Source organism: Corapipo altera, unplaced genomic scaffold (assembly GCF_003945725.1).
Source record: "Corapipo altera isolate COAL_440 unplaced genomic scaffold, ASM394572v1 141, whole genome shotgun sequence".
Taxonomy (NCBI): Eukaryota; Metazoa; Chordata; class Aves; order Passeriformes; family Pipridae; genus Corapipo; species Corapipo altera.
In genome coordinates this window covers 750,061-767,238 of record NW_020884971.1, presented here as the reverse complement: position 1 = coordinate 767,238, position 17,178 = coordinate 750,061, and positions in this window count along the sequence as shown.

Here is a 17,178-nt window from a genome sequence, read left to right as displayed (position 1 = left end):
GAAGAGCCAACCAGTTTTCAGTTCCAACAAACAGTGTATGACAAAATCAAACCATGAAATAGGGGGCCAAATCCTAATCATAATGAGAATTCAAACACTCACGTTATTACTAGTTTAAGGAGATGTTACCACTTCATAATTGCTTTAATACTAAAGTACAGTTTTCAGTAAATTTATTCATAATCTACTATAGGATGTTTTGGGAGAGACAGCTCTGATCTGATACCAGCACTGCTTTCAGTATCTTTTCTTAATGTCTTTTCAATAATTTGTAGCTGCTTCTGCATGTGTGTGTGTTCCTACATACATGTATACACTGGTACACACACACATAAATGCTTTTACCGTCATTAAATCTAGGTTTTATACATATATGTATTCACACATATGAAAATACAGCCTTCCAAACACCTCCAAGTGCTGTATTCAACACCTCGAGCTCATATTTCAGGCTCTATTGAATTTATGCATTTTTTTAAGTGAAATTGCCTATGCAATACTGTTCAAGTGGTTGTCATTAATTATACACTTGTATTTATGTCATAATTTAGTGTGCACTTGAGAACAGTAATTCAGATTCACTTAGATTTAGTTGCACAGCTAAAGGGAATGAGACTAATTAGTATAATAAAAGGGTGACACTTTGACTGGGCAAGATGGGAACTCCTAAAACACATATAACCAGAAAATATCTCCAGAGGATATCAGGATAGGCTGAATACATGGAAACTGTCCAAAAACATAAAACAATTTGCCCCTTTATTGGGCCAAATTACCCAGTTCCACCTAAGATTTCAGCATTCTCTGTGCTTTTCCACATAGTTGAGATGTCCAGTAGAGATTTAAGATGTGCATGACATAGGAGCCACTGCTATGCTTCCTGTAGCTTCCTAAAGGAAGAAGAAAAAACGGGGACGTAAACAGAGAAGAGTTCCTGAAGAATAGACAAAAGAACCCCAGAATATCCTGAGCTGGAAGAGACCCGTCAGGATCATGGAGTTCAACTCCCAGCCCTATGCAGGAACCCCAAGAACCAGAGCATGTGCCTGAAGACAAAGCTTTTTCTTACATTAAATTTGAAACCATGTTGCACTGAAACTGAATACATTTCATTAAACAATAAAGAAATCAGCAGCCAAAAAGCCTAACCCAAAGCTGAACTCCAAGAAGAGGTGTCTCTCTAGGGAGTAGAGAGCCTTGTGATGATGGTATGATGGGATGCAAACTCTCATTGTAAAAGCCAAACCCTCAATGGCCTCGGGCTCCCAGCTCCTCACAAGGCTTTGCAGATTTGTGCAGACAGGGGCCAGCAGCAGGAATTTCCCTGTTTAGATCCCAGCACACCCCACCAGGCGCTGAGGTGTCCCAGCTGTGCCCCAGCAGGGCACTGTCTGCAGCAGGGAGCTCAGCTTTGCATTGCCTGAGAACCCTGAGCAGTGGAAAAAGATTAAAGAGTGGCATGGGACTGTTGTGGTTGGTGAAATATGGGACTGTCATGAACACCAAGGCATTTGCTTTGTAGCTTGATGGAGAGAGTATAACACTATAGAAACTGAAGAACAGATATGTCACCATTTTTTATTTTATAGATAAAAACTGTAAAAAGACCTCTTCCAGATATTTCCTTAATTTTCCTTATTTCTATGACACACACTGTCCTAGAAAATTCAGGTGACTTCCTCAGCTCAAGTGAATCCAGAGAGCTCTGTTCTCTTTGATTTTCAAATCACCAAAAGTTAGTTTCAGTCAGAAGCTGACAGGCAAAATCAACCCCTCATGGACATGTTTTTATTTTAATGTTAAAGTAAAATAAAGTAAAATAATTTTTACTGAAAGAAGAAGGAACTTAACAGTAGTAACTGTTCAAATACAACAGACAAACACAACTTGCACCAAGACAACATAAAACAGCACAAGATGCTAAACTTCCGTCAGGTGTAGCAGTGACTTAAAATAAGTCCACAGGTAGCAGCATCATCCTATGAGGAATTACTAACAGTACAGCAATGTTTAAGATATATTTCTAACAAAATCAAAGCTTGTTGGCTCAGGCACTGTGGCAGAATGACACAGAACCCCAACCCAAGCTGAGTCGCAGAAATTCAGAACCAATATCTCCCCAGACCTTTTGGTTTTGCAGCCACCTCAGGAGCAAACCTGTTACCAAACACACTCCCAGGGGTCTCCTGAGTTGTGAGACCCTGGTAAAACCACCACTTCCCTGCACATAAAAATTAATGGAGTAAAAAATAAATCTCAAATGTGGAGTCAATCCCTAATTTCTTCCAGCAATTCAGTTTCAAAGAAAATATAAAATATAGCACTGCAGAGCACCACATGCATCCATCACATTCCTCCCTGAGACATTTTGTTTTAATTTTGGTGAAGAAAACCCTAAACAATATAATTACTGGCTTCGAAGTCAAAGACCACTTTTAGACATACTTAGAAGAAATCCCTGAAATAAGTTGTTTCCAGTCAACTGACAATGAACCATTTCAGAGAAATCATTTTAAACTGTCAGTGATCTGCTTATTACACGCCTGACTAATTCCTTGAACAGAGGAGAGCCCCCATGACTACATAACACATATATAAGGCAGATGATATACGGACTTTCTTGTGATAGAATCCATTTGCTGGTTTCTATAAATATGAAAATACATTTTTGTGATACCAGCAGTGGCAAAATATGCCTTAACCTCCTCGTCTGTTTGAAAATGCAAAGGCTTTTCACAGTGAGAAAAAACCTGGATTGTGCCTTGGATGCAATGATGAACTAATGCCTCAAATCCCTGCAGTGTAAGTCTGATTATATATTTCTAACTCCCATTTAGGCTTTTAATATGGCAGAGATTCACTGGGAATACATGGACTGAGATTCATTTTCATTCTCCTACTGGGAGGTGTTTACTGCAGAGAAGCTCAAGTTTTTAGATTGTACATTGATATTCCCCCTAATTATTTTTTATCCCCCATGCCCTCATGAATTCCCTGTGATCTTCATCTGGGGACCACATCTAAAACCCAGTCATCTTAATCTTGTAGATCAAAGTATGGACTGAATACACTCAAAGTCAAATTATGGGATAAACTATTTTCAAAGCTAAAGTCATAAATAATAGGCAGGGAATGTGTAGTAGGGGGAGGCTACAGAGAACCTTTCAACTGAAGAACATGAGACTTTATGTACATTACTCCTTGTTAACAAACTGAAGGTTAAGGACCACCTGATCTAGTCCACAAATACCAAGGCATCTTTAGAGGGGGAGTGGAGATCCTTGGGGAAGGATAGGGGGTAGTTAAACTTTATCTTTACCAACTCACAAGAAGTTTCAAAACAAACCTTAACATCTTGGCTTGGAAAGTAGATGCACTTTTATTTGGGTAAACAGCCTGCCTGTTCACCCTGCAGTGGAGGAATACACTGGCAAAGCTGTTGGAATGTCAGGAAACCCTTCCCACAGCTTCCTGTGGAGGTCAATAAAGCCAAGACAATCCCAGCTTGGGGGCAAGAAACTGGAATGGTTTATTGGACTTACAAATTCATATTTAAAGGGTTTAGGGTCTACATATTCAACAGGGAGCTTTAACTATTACAATTATTACAATTAGGGAGTTTCAGGGGATGACGTAAGGGGAAAACCCAGGTTAACAAATCTGGGGTCTTACACTTACATCATAGGGGAAAACCCATTTTATCTTGGGGGAATTACAGGGGGAAAGAAGGTATTCAGGTTTACAGAATGCAAGGATTCAGGGAACACAAAGGGAGCACAACAGGTCTTCTGCACAGGTTTGATGAGATCAGGGTGAGGACTCTCTGACTTGGGCAGGGCACTCCACACCCATGATATCTCATTTACTTCTTAAACTGAGGTTCTTTCCCCAACTTTCATAGCCCATGGTTTTTTGCAAAGACCACTCAAATCTCTCTCTGCAGATATTATATGTTGGAATCAACAGCTTCCTGCCCAGGAGCAGCCCAGCAAACCCAGGTTACTGCAGTTCAATGACTGTAGGACACCTCCCCTCCCCTGGGCATCAGTGGGGCCCAGCCCTGCCCCCAGGAGTGCAGACACTGCTCAGGGGCTCAGCAGTCTGTTCCAGCCTCACCAGCCCACACTGGTGTGCCCAGCAGAGCTCAGGGCTGATTTGTCTGAGGCACTAAACCCGTGGTGTTCACTGCCTGAGCACTTACCCAAGCTGAACATTAAGAGATTTTTACATCACTTCAACTCTCAGTCTACATTACCTGTAGTAGAGCTACATCATATCTACCAGATAAAGGTTTGGTGCTGCTGCTGGCACTATTAGATCTTTACATGCTCCCAAATTCAATCCCAAAGTCACCCCATTTCAGAAGTCAATGACCATACACTAACACAGATTTCTAATTACTAGAGATGGGAAAATTGTTATATTCCACCTATAGTTCCTGACAAGGAACCACACCTACCTAATTTCAGCTGCTCCTGTTCTCTGGTACAATGAGAGGAGCTCCCACCCCAGAAATGCTGTGCCTATTCAGTGCATGGCTGCACATGTCAAATTATCAACTGCCAATTCAGCCTGCTTGAATTCCTTTCATCGGGGGTAATTAATCACTTCTATTAGCATATGGTTACACATCATGTGTCTAACTGTACTTTTGCCCTCTGAGAAATTATCTGAAGAGGGATTTGCTGAAGTTTTAGATATAGAGAAATCCAACACCGAACGTTATTGATGCCCACAGTATATGTTTGCATACACAGTTGGCAGCTGGGCAGGGGATGTTCACATAGCAGCAGTGGATTTGTATTTTTAAACTATTTCTATTATTTATTTAACCACTTGAAGCTGCTGGAAGCAGAGTTCCTGTCACAGCTGTTAATGCAAGAGGCATTAGGGAAAATCCCTACTGTGGAGGTGTGCAAAAATGTTCACACATGAAATGGCCAGATTTCACTTTTCATCAGCATCATGTACAACTGAAAATCCCCATTTTTACAACTGAAAATCCCCATTTTTATTCTGGTCTGCTAGATAAGAAACATGAAAGGGGAAAAGTTTGGGGCTTTTTTTTCTCCTTTACTTCAGTCCTTTCTAAGACCAGGATCCTGCAATCTCCCCAAACTGAGCAGTTTTTTTTTTTCTCAAGTTGTTCTATTAAACTTAATGCAGCCACTTGCAGAGCAGGGCTATTCAAAGAGAGGAAGGGGATCAGGAGCTCTGCATGGTCACAAGCCCATTAACAAGATCCTTAGAACTAAAGAAAGTAGCTTTGTCAGAAGCTGGAAAGGACCAGACTGTTTAAACAGCTCTTAGCCAAGCAGAGGGCAAATTAGTTTCTCAAGTTAAATTAAAAATTACAAATAAGTGACTGACTTTCAGATAACGTGAATCACAATGAAAAAAACTCAGCTAGTTTTAAGTTTTTTCCTCTCTGCAGCTGAAAATTTATTCTGATTGAGGCTGGATGTGCAGTCATGGTCTAAAAGCTATTCTAGAAGTTCCACACTTGGCATGTCTCAGTTTGAATGCTTCCTCTCCTAATTATCCTAAAATAACTCCTTGTGGAGACAAGCTCTTACAAGGTTCATAAAGGAAACACTTCAAAAAGTGTAATGATTTTCAAATTCATTGATGAGCATTACGTCCTTAACTTCTTTTTCATGTTAGTGCATCTCTATTGTACATGATTGTTTCATTGATGCAAACAAAAATTAGCACATTATTGCCATGAATCAGCTTCATTCATTGCCTTGACAATGCTGCCCTTCAATTCTGTAAACATTTGAAAATGAAAAACATCCAAAATATAAGCAATAGGCCTAAAAAAACCAAAACCAAGCACACACCACTGTCACCACCCAAATCGAAATATATTTCACTTGTGCAAAGTAAGAAAGCAAAGTAACTCTCATTGTACTCTTCCAGTGTCTGAAGGGCCAAAAAGAAAGACAGAGAGGGACTATTTCCAAGGGCTGGAGTGACAGGACAGGGGGAATGGCCTCAAACTGCCAGAGGGCAGGGTTAGAGGGAATATTGGGAAGGAATTCCTCCCTGTGAGGGTGGTGAGGCCCTGGCCCAGGTTGCCCAGAGAAGCTGTGGCTGCCCCTGGATCCCTGGAAGTGTCCAAGGCCAGGTTGGATGGGTCTTGGAGCAACTTGGGCTAGTGGAAGGTGTCCCTGCCCATGGCAGAGTGTTTGAACAGGATGATCTTTAAGTTCCTTTCCAGCCCAATCCATTCCATGATTCCACATGTAAATGCAAAAACCTGCCCTATAACTACTTCAAAAGATCCCTTTACACTGAATATTTGGGTGTGTCTGTGCACTGTGATTAACCACTGATTAATGTGCTAAACTACTTCATCCAGCTCACCAACATCTGAGCATCTGCAGCTTTGGAGACTTCAAACACCATTCAGAGCATCAGTATCACAGGAGCAAGAGGCACTTCATTACCTACTGACTCCAAGAAAGCAAAACTGAAAAGCAAACAGTGAAACAAGGTGCTTTTTTAAAGCATTACTGTTCTACTCTGGGTTTAAACACAAAATTCCTGTGATCAGGTCAGTACTAAGGTGCTAACATGCTTTTTTTAAACCCCGTTGGTCTATGGGTCCTACTAATACGTAGAAGGTGCCCATTGCTCCTTACAAATACATATTTGGCAGAACTATGAATTTGAGAATGATTTTTTATTTGAATTGAAAATAGAGAGATAACAAGAAAAAATAAAATTAACCAGAGCAGAAATTGCCCAAATTCAGCTACTAATCAATGAATTAATTATACAGAACTTTGGCCTGCAGAGATCCAAAAGTGCAAATATACAGCACAAGCTAAACACACAAATTGTGTGTCAGCGGTGCTGATCAGAAAAGGCTGTTTGTGAACAGCAGCGTGGCTGAGATTTATAGTGCAGGAGAGAGACACCCAAGCCATGGCTCTGTGGGAATGCTGCTGTTTGACAGTCCTATGGTTGATTATACTCATTTTCTACTTCAGCAAGCAGCAAAATTTTATGAGATCCACCCCCATAGATGTTTGTTCCCTGACAGTCTGGTGTACAGTTACAGAACTTGCTAGATATGATTATTGCCTGGGAAGCAAGGAGAAAACAGAAATATTCTAACCAAATATGCCAATACTGGTGATCCCCCTTCTGCCCTCCACCCAGCACTCATGTCAGTGAGAGGCACTGGCACTCCAATTCCACAGACTCTGCAACAGAGAAGGAAATTAGGTTAGTGAGTAGAAAACTATTTAGTTGTATTTGAAGATAAATGGTATTGCTTTATATCTTTCTTAGACAGTAAGTGGGGTTTTGTCTCTTTTAAGCAGAGGTAAAAAGGTTTGTTGCTGTCACTCAGCTGCATGGCTGTAAATGGACACAAGTATCCACTCCTGTTGGGACCCAAAACTTAACACCTGTAGTAACAAATGCCTCATAATGTACAGAATACAAAATGATTTTTTGGTGCAATTCCTTCATTCATTATTTCTGTACATAAAATTTCTGAACAGTCTGGTCTCATCCTGTAAACAAAATTATTCTCTTCTTTTGCTGCTTTGCCCTCAGAGTGATTTAACTGGAAGCAGAACACTGTCCCCCCTGCCCTGCTCCCCTCAGTTTTGATAAATTTGTGGCATTTAAACCCTGCATCAGGCAGGTATATTTGTCAGTGATCATCGTCCCTGCTGCACTAAATTGCATCCTTTCATTAGCTCATGTTGCCAAACAAAGCAGTGTTCTAACAACTTCTCATTTCCAAGCACATTAAAGGGTTACATCTTAGACCAGTTTTACTGTTTCAGATTTAAAGTGCCTCAGTAAGTTGTCCCATTCTGGGCTGATGACAAGACCTGAGCTATCCATATGCCTAATTGCACTCATAAATGGAGCTCTGAACAGCCTGTGGTAGTGAGAGCGTTACAGTTGCTGTTTATGGAATTGTTCTCTAATTCCCTTTTTTGTAAACTGAAATATTTTTTCCCTAGGACTCGCACATATTCTGATGGAGAATGGTATTTTTCATGGAATGTACTTGGCCTGCAAACAGCAGCAGAAGGGACAGGGAAGGCAAGTGAGAAATAATGGAAAGAGGTAAAGAAAAGGTAACTGTGTACCCAGCCAGAGAGGAAATCATCCTAAACGTGACATCGGACACTGCCAAGCTCCACAAAGGGGGCATCAAGTTATCTGAGCACCCACAGAAGCCATCTGGGTCCAGTCATGTCGTGACAACCTCTTTCCAGACAAACATTATCTGCAAAATTCCCTGCTAGGGAATTACCCAGCCCTGGAGAGCAGCCACAAGACAGGACCAAACCACCACAGACACCCACACCACTCATGGCTCAATATCTCCCCAGTGAGGGAAGGATGCAGCACCGTGAGGGAACACAGAGAGGCACAGGGCAGGGAGGGCTTTGTCCTGCTCTGCTCTGCCCTGGGGCAGCCTCACCCTGAGGCCTGGGGGCAGCTTGGGCACCATGATATAAAAAAGATATGAAGCCATTAGAGAGTGACCAAAGGAGGCCCCAAGGATGGGGAAGGGCCTGGAGGGGCCATATGAGAGGGCTGAGGGCACTTGGTGTGTTCAGCTGCAGAAGAGGAGAAGGAGGGCAGAGCTCACCAGGGGCTGCAGCTCCTCATGAGGGGGGCAGCTCCATCTCTGCTCTGGGGACCAGGGACAGCAGCCAGGGAATGGCTGGAGCTGTGTCAGGGCAGGCTCAGGTTGGATCTCAGCAAAAGGTTCTTCCCCCAGAGGCTGGTTGGGCACTGCCCAGGCTCCCCAGGGCAGTGGGCACAGCCCCAAGGCTGCCAGAGCTCCAGGAGGGTTTGGATAACGCTCTGAGGGACAGGGTGGGATTATTGGGGTGTCTGTGCAGGGCCAGGAGTTGGACTGGGTGGTCCTTGTGGGTCCCCTCCAGCTCAGGATATTCCATGATTCTAATGACCTTTGCTCACAAAGTGATTCCTTTAAGGCAAATTATTCATATATTGGATAATTCACTGGAGAAATACACAAATTTATGTGGGTACCAAAACTTTCAGATCATATGATTTGTGCTTTCTTAATATTCATCAACATGAAAATCTCTCCAGACTTGTTACTTGCTTTTTCCATCTTTTCCCTGATGTCACACGATCTGTAAAATCGCCTGGGAAATTCCTTAAAGCAGCACTTTGACTGACACTTTGAAATTACATTCCCATTTCAAACAGGACTCAAATAATTTTAAAAATGGCAACAAAGGTTTAACAAACAAGGAAATCAATGAGTCACTTAAATCATTATGGATCAGGTTAACATAAAACAAAATTGCTAACTGGAAAATCTCCTGGTTTGGGTAGGGGAGGGCAATCTTGGAAGATACTACTTCCAACTAACTGAAGTGAACACAGCTAGTGGCTTAAAATACTTCATGGAAATTATTATATAAACACTCATGGGAAAGAATTCTAACTCTTGAAAAGTAGTCTTCAAATCAGAATCTTTACTGAATTGCTTCATCTGATTAGAATGATGCTTTCAAACTTAGAAAAAGTTAAAAAAATTCTAACAGTATAGACCTTTCTTTCTCTTTGCTGATGTACTGGCTCCCTATTAATTATACCAATATGGAATTCTATCAATTTGTATGTAAATAAAAATTCCTTACTGAATTTGTATGTAAATAAAAATTCCTTACAGGTAATGATTTCTTACAGCATTAGTGATTTTTGGAAGATCTCTGAATCTATGTCTGTGGCATTTCTCATACATTTCCACTCTTCACCCCAAGCACCACTTCGCCAGAGGTGATCAGCCAGTTCTGATCTGCAAGGATAACCACTAATATTAGCCAAATTCTCCTTTTCACTGTGTTGCAGCACAGCTGACAGGATGGTATCTGATATTTGCAGACTGGTTAAATAAAGGCCCTCACCCTGTCACTGCTGCTGTGAACTGCCAAAAAAAAGTGATGTAACGACAGAAAGACCTGGATGCCGCAGGGAAAATATTTTAATCATTTATAAGCTGGTCAATGGGGTTTAAAGGCACTCAGACATGTATTAAAATCTGTCTGAGGCAGTAGTTTGAAGTTAATTTTCAATTGATTCTCTCTAGCAAATGCCTTTTAAGTAAGAAACTCAGTCTTTTTTTTTTTTTTCCCCTTTTTTGTTCCTCCCTCCAGAAGGCAAAAACATAATTAGGAGGAGCCCATTCTGGTTTACATCTCACAGAATTATATCACTGCAACATGTCCAGGACTATTTTTGCAGGTGTACCTGTGAGAGACTGAAATGTTAATGGTTCCTGACTCCAACAATCTCCCCTGTGTAGGGGTGCCAAGGGGGCTTTGCTGGGGCCAGGTTTGCCCCCCAGACGGGGAGGAGGTGAGTTTTGGGGGTGTGGTGGTGAAACCTCTGATCCACATAAGACAGAAGGAGTGAACACCCAGCACTGGAGCTACAAGTTGAGGTTGGAGCCAGATGGGGGAGGAGGACAATAAGAAGCAGACCCTGCAGAGCTGGGACAGTGGTTTTTGTCAAAGCAATATCCCCCCTCACACAACTGCCTTAAGTGCCAAACTCCCCTGGGGGAGGTACTGGACATTCACAAGTAGGGCTGAAGGGTTTCATCACCTCTGATGGGCCATGCCTGGCTCAGCTACACTCAGCTACACATGAGAGGAAGGGTCATGTCTTAAGTGCCATAAAACCATCAAAGACCCTCAAAGGGCCTTCAGACTAATTTCTGGGGCCTTCAGACTCATTTCTGGGGCCTTCCACCAGAGCACTGCTCATGATCCACAGTGTTCCAACAGACAGTACAAAACTCTCCACTCCAGGGGAGGAACCTGGGCGTTCCTACCTCAACCTGAGGGTAATTTACCCACTGAAAGTTGTGTTTTAGGGCTTCCCCCACCCCTGACAAATCAAGGCTTTGACTATCACTTGGAGCAACAGACTGACTTTCTTTCTTTCTTTCTTTTTCTTTCTTTCTTTTTCTTTCTTTCTTTCTTTTTTTTTCTTCCTTCCTTTCCTTTCCTTCCTTCCCTTCCTTTCCTTCCTTTCCTTCCCTTCCATATTTTCTTAAGTGATATCTTAATCCTTCTATATTGTTGCATTTCCATTGATAATAACCCAAATGGCTCCTTCTTATTGCAACCAAATTGTTCTAAAATAAACCCTACATATATATATATATATAATTATAACCACTGGTCATTCAGTATCATTTCACTTTAATTCTCCTCAGGGGATCTATTAACAAGAACCTCAGTTACCCTGACCCTCAGAGGGGGATGTAACAGTACCATACTTGAAGTAATTTAAAGAATTTGATTCCCTACAAAAGAATTCCATAATACAGTGCACAAGGTAGGTCATAAAATCACAAAGTATCGTTGCTTCACCTAAGTCTATTTTACCTTGCAGATTTAATGTTCTTCTACTGAGAAAGAACAGGTTAGGGGGAACTAATTGCACAATTTTAATATATGAAGAAAAAAAGAAATCTGACTACAACCCAAGAGGTGGAACCTTATTGATTTTGCTGTTTGTCACAGGAGTGTAATATCAATTCTGTTTGCAATTATTTTGCATTATTAATCAGCTCATTACCATCAGGAAGATCATGTTAGTTTATGGTACAATACACTTGTGGGTCATTTGCCAATACCAACAAAATTTCACAATGTATCAGGTCAAATTTGCTTGTCACTCACAATACTGTAGAGGCTCATCTGCAGATCTGCTTTATTGATAATGATAAAGCTTCCAGAGACAGCAAAACCATGGTGTACGTGAGGAAATGCTGCAGTCACAAAAGAGGAAATGTCTTTTCCACTGTAAATTAAGCAACTAAAAAACACAAGGAATATGCAGTCAAAGGTGGTTAAATTGAATAATTATTTAATTAACAGTCTGACTTTAGTAGTAAGTCCATAAATATCTTAATTCTGGGTCCATAACACACAAAATTCAGGGACAGCCACTGGAATTGTTATATTTAATTGAAACACCAAGATTGCTAACAATAAAAATATGACCTATGACACTACAGGAGTCACACTACAGGACCATTCAAGACCCACAAACTTTCAGAGCATTATGCTACAAAACTTTAGGCAGTATCCTAAGATGGCTGGAAAAATTTTGACTTTCTTCATAATTGTATAATCTTTATAGCACAGTTGGGTTTTGAAGCTTCAGGTACACCTCAAATATGCTGGAATTTTCTATTTTTTGTTCCTGCAGTCTTATTTTTTCCATAATAAAGTATTGGAGCTTTCAGTATAAAGCTGTCTTTTAGAATGCAAAGAAGAAAGAAAAAAGTGGCATATGGGGTCTTTGTTTATTTCTGTAAATCATACAACTTATGAAAAAACAGTCTCTTGAAATTTATTTCAATTGATGACACAGAATATGAAATGTAAGGACAAATAGTCCACTGCACAACACTTATTAGAAAACTACATATACACACACACACACACACACACATATATATATATATGTATGCATGTATATTCTCCCCCAAATATCAAAATGACAGTTAGGATTACAGTCCCTTCAGCATGGGGTTTGTAGTAAGAGTTTTCATAGAGAATTATTTTCGAAGTTGACAGTAAAACTTACCCTTTGCTCTCTTCCATGTATGTTGAAGTTCTTAATTACCTTCTTCAGTATGTATTATTTTTACTTCCACTTTTCTAATTTGCTTCCCTGTAAAATAACTATCTTTTGATAAGCAATTATTCAATATTTCTCCTTATTACCTATTTTTATTTGTTCCTCTATACCGAATTTGCTTTGTAAATGAACCTCATCATGTAACACTTTGCTATTTTCCAAATAATTTATCTTTATAACAATACTCTGAGTGAGAAAGGTGATAACACAGAGATATACAGAGATCACAGTCAAAAATGAGCACCAGACTGTCCTATCCAAGACATTTCAAGCAGAAGTGCTACATGAGCTTCCCAGTGAGTGGAACTATGTGAACACCAAGCTCAGGTACTTTAAAGATGTTTCAGTAATATTGGTAATACCCAAAAGGTCTCAAGCCAGTTATGGACCTCCAAAACTCCCCAAACACCCCCACAAATCTGGAATCCTGTGATTCATCAGACAAATTCCTTCTTTTTTCCCAACAACCTGCCTTTGCAATGGCTGTTGTGCACTTGAACAGTTCTTTCCTACAACCTGAATTAAGATCAAGTTTTAGCAGCCAAAGCTCCAAATCTCTGCTCAAAAAGAACAAGGACACCTTTCTAGAAAAGGCCAACTAGGACATATTTGAAAAAAACATCTCTTTTCCTGTCTCAGTCCTAAAAATATGTCTGCATATAAATATGCCCATTCAGCTCAAGTTTTCCAGAGTGGTTCAGTGTAAAGCTCATTCCCAAGCAGGTGAAGGCAGGTGTTTATCACAGGAATCATGTACAGCCTCAGCAAAGGACACAGCAGCACAGGCTGTGAGTTGGGCTTGTTTGAACCAGAGCAGCTGAATAGCTACTCTGAATAGCTTTAAAGTTAAATGTGTATATAACACCTTCAGGTTTTATAATGAAATGACATTACTATTTTCATTCCTTCCTCCAGGTCTTACTTTTATTACTTTTACAAACCCTTTATCTCACCGTCCTACTTGAATGAGATTGGTAGTGAGGAACTTCTTCAGTTTTCCATCAAACAGAGCAATTTAGATGCCAAAACCCTTCAACTGGGTTCAAACAAGCATCCCACTCTTAAAAGAAGATGCCAACCCCACCTTTTTGATCTGGCACATTGCTGTTATAGTTTTCAGATGGAGCCACTCAATAGAAAAGCTTAAGAATAATGTTTCTCATCAGGCATTCCTTTGGAATTTCTGATCATGTACCTGCCACTATTAAGACATACTATTATTGTGCCGTGTAGGACTTTAAATGCAGGCCCTACAATGGTGTTATATATTTTAATATTGTGATATTATTTGCTAGAGATCATCCTTATTAGATACCAGACAGTGCATTTATCGTACTTAAATGCTTCACAGTTACCAACCCTGAGTGTATTTTTATTAATACATACAAGTGATAAGAAACACAGAGTACAGCAGAAATTCAACTGAAAAGCAACATTACCATCCATTTCAGACCTCCTAAAATTTTTGTCCATTGTGAAAGGTGATTTGCCCTGAAATGAAATGTTTATCTTGGATATATCCCTCACAGCAGTTGCCCTTCTAAACACTCCTTGAAAATACTTACAGATATTATCTGGCTCTTATTCCTCCTTCCTTCTTTCCTTCCCCTGTGAGATTCTAGGCAGAAAGATTTGTTCTTCATATTCTGTGCTGCTGATAGGAAGAATTCCTGTCCTGGATATTACACCACACAAGAGGCACCCTGATGCTCTCCTAACCCTGAGCTCCATTCAGCACAGCAGTACCCAGAGGCTCACTAAAATACCTCTTCTTAGCCAAGGAAGGGAACAAGACCACAGGAACAGTTGTGTTTAAACTTGTTTATGCACAATAGTCAGAGTGATTCAACAAACCATCTCAGGAAGCCTCATATAATGTTATCCCATCACCTTCCTTTCAGGCAATAACCTGTACTGCCATTTGGCACAGAACTTAAACGTTAAGAGACCCTGCTGCATTAAAAAGGCTTTTCAAAGGCTATTTGGAGTGTTGTGAGGGACTGAAATATTACATTTATTGTATAAATTTATTGTGTAAATTTGTCCACTCTTTGCTAAGGCTAGTGGGCAAGGAACTCCCACACTTATCATCTATGCCAAAAAAAACCAAAAAGAAGACTTTTTTCCCACACAGTAAATGAGATGTCTGTAATTTTCACATTTGCTGTTTTGGGCCTGATCTTTTTCACTGTCTCCTTGGCACTGCAAATCTCAGGGTACACATTAGAATTTAAAAGGCACAGGGCACAGAAGGGATGCACAGCACTGTAATCCCCACTTGTCCTCCAAAGATCCTGTTTGTATGACCAGCCTTGGTCTTTCCATAGCACCACAGCAATACAACAGTACAACAAAGAGACCAGAAGAACTGAGTTCTGCCAGATCTATGAAAAAACTCATTTTAACTTGATTAAACTATACTAACTGGAAACTCAAAGCTGGTCAGGTCCAACAATAACCAGACTTCTCTGTGCAGCAACCACAGCACATCAACATTCTTTGGACTGATCTATGATTCATTACATGGTCAGAAAGAATATTTTTCCATTAATTCTGTGTTGAGAGGTTTCCATGGGGTGGTTCAATTTTAAATAAATTGTAATATCACAGCAGCCTCCCCAGTGTGACTCATGAGCGAGACCAGTACAGCTGGAGCCGAAAGAACAGGCTGTGATCACACAGCAAAGTGTGACCAAACACAGCAAACAACACTGCTGGGGAAGGGTGAAATACAGACAAAGATTGGGCTGGCACTTCCCAAAACACTCAGTCACACCATCATAAATCTTTATACCAAACTGCCATGGGATAAAGAGCTCCCAGGACAGGTAAGAAGTTACCAAGGGTAGAGAGCAGGAAACTGCAGAAAGCCCTTCAATACCCAGTGACTGTGTGATAAAAAGGCAGATGGAATATGAAGTAAATGAGGAAAAGTTTTAACTTTATAATTAAAATGCAAGTTAAAGTATGAATACCAAGAAATGAGCACTTGGCATTAAAACAGATCCATTCAATGTCCCACAAAGACAAAAAGATAAATCAAAACCTTAGAAATTATAAGGAAAAAAAATTCCTTATAATGGACATCCATGTGCAGTCACATCCTGAGTGCTATTTACCATTTTGTTCCTTTATCTCCCAAAAGATTGCATTGACTATATCTATGATTCTATAGATTCCTTAGACACATACACAGAGGTGCAGAGAAGGGCAGGAAAACGAAGTAAAGGTGTGAAACAGCTTTAGGTTTCAGTGTGAGGAGCAGCTCCTCTCTGTATATGTGTGTTTGTGTGTCCAGAATTAGCAAAAATATTTAACTTCCTCATGCAATGTACAGATAAGGGGCACATTCTGCTGCTGGATTCCAGGATTGTTAAAAAAGACACATATTCAAAAATCCATTAAATTAACAAAAAAAAAATCTGTCAAAGGCCTCTGAACACACACACAGAGTAAATCCAGTGATGAAGGGTTCAAAAAGTCACAACTCCCTGAATGCTGGGAGAATGTTCTGGGGAATTCTCACTCCATCTCTATCCTCCTCTTCCCCAGGCACCATTGCAAGAAGGCAGGAAGCCTTTGGTTAACACACAGCTCCAAGGCTGGAGACAGAACCAGTCCCCCAAGTTCAAATCCAGACAAGCATTATTGTTTCTCCTCACTACAGTTTGTGATAATTCAAAAAAATCACTTCAGACAATTAAAGATGGTTTCACATTTCATATTCTGTTTTTATGTACAATTCATACGCTCACATATCTGTGCAGCAGGACTGCCCACTTCTGCCACAAACAGAGGAGAAAAATGGAAGGTCTAAAGCAATTAGTGGAGTTACACTGCCAGAACCTAAATGAACCATCTGTTCAAAGGTATATAAGAGCAGAGTGTTTGTGAGCCATAAGGCAGCTCTCTCAGCTCTGTAATATCTCTCCCTGCTCCAGCAATATCCAGCCTTGCTTTGGAAAGGTTACGTGTGTTGATGTTTTGTAATTAAACACAGAAAGGGCACCAGAAACAGCCTCATGTGTCACACCCAGAGGTACTTCTGTCACAGGTTCCTCTGGGTTGTGGGGATCTTGGTTTTGGCAGAGTTAGAATGGAAATGAACACTTCAAACAGTGGGGAAAAGCCACTTCAGAAAGTTTCCAGGAGTCATTGTGCAAACCATGTAGAAATGAAGGTCAAGACAATGGAGTTCCCAGTGTTCCTCCAGAGCACTGTAGAATTGTTCCTGACTCAGGAAGTCCAACCCTTGCTGCTCCCCCTTGGGATGGAAAGGGCAAGATAAGGGTAGGAGGTTGCTTTTTGTCTCCTCAAAACCAGAGCTAAAGCCTGAGTACCTCCAGCATCCCATCCCAGCATTTTATTAGTACATGGCTGACATTTATAGATGCCAAGGCTGAACATGCTCATTATGAGTGTTTATTAGACAAAAGGCTACTCACAGAATGATAATTAATCAGTTGGCATTGACTGAAATTCCTGATCAAATGGAGCATG